Source organism: Sorex fumeus, unplaced genomic scaffold (assembly GCF_029834395.1).
Source record: "Sorex fumeus unplaced genomic scaffold, SorFum_2.1 ptg000095l, whole genome shotgun sequence".
In the NCBI taxonomy this organism is placed as follows: domain Eukaryota; kingdom Metazoa; phylum Chordata; class Mammalia; order Eulipotyphla; family Soricidae; genus Sorex; species Sorex fumeus.
This window is the reverse complement of record NW_026606152.1, coordinates 1,466,574-1,467,258: the sequence shown is the minus strand read 5'-3', so window position 1 is coordinate 1,467,258 and position 685 is coordinate 1,466,574.

Sequence of the window (685 nt, the reverse complement as noted above, 5' to 3'; positions counted from 1 at the left end):
CTGAAAATGAAAAAGAAGACATTAGCATAAAATCCAAGTGCTCCAAGTCCTGGCTGCAATCTGCAAAACTAAGCAGCTGAGGGCTGCTGCCCACCGTGGTAGGGGGCCCCAAGGCTGAGCAAGACAACCCCCAGCGCCGGGCGCCAGGCACAGAGCTCTGCCGAGCACCCACAGGAGGAAGGCTGGCCCAGACCAGCCACAGCGTAGTCTTCACTCAAAATCACTTCCCACACTCCAGGGACATGCAGGCACACACTGAACTGGAAGTCCTCGCTGTCCCCCTAAGGAAAGTGCAGCAGGCAGCAGAGTAAACTCACAACAGAGCCCCAATCTCAGGCCTCTCCTTAAAGGCCTCGCAAACAGTTCTCTTTTGGGGGGAAGCAGGGGATGTTTAGGTCATGACCAGTACTGTCAGGTCGAGTGGAGACCCATCCAGTGCTGATTCGACCCTGGGACTCCTTTAGGCAATGCTCATGCTCCAGTACGCTGAGCAGCTCCCCAGTGCTCCCTTCCTGCCCTGCCACTGGCCGCTGAAGCCACAACCATCCTGTGAGGGAAACCCAAATAAACTTAAAGAAGCTTTGAACAAACTGACAGATCACAACGGTGAGAGGCCAATGAACCGCTCAGAGAACTCAAAGGGCCAAAATCCTCAGCACTGGGTTTGCCACCCACTTTTTTCAGG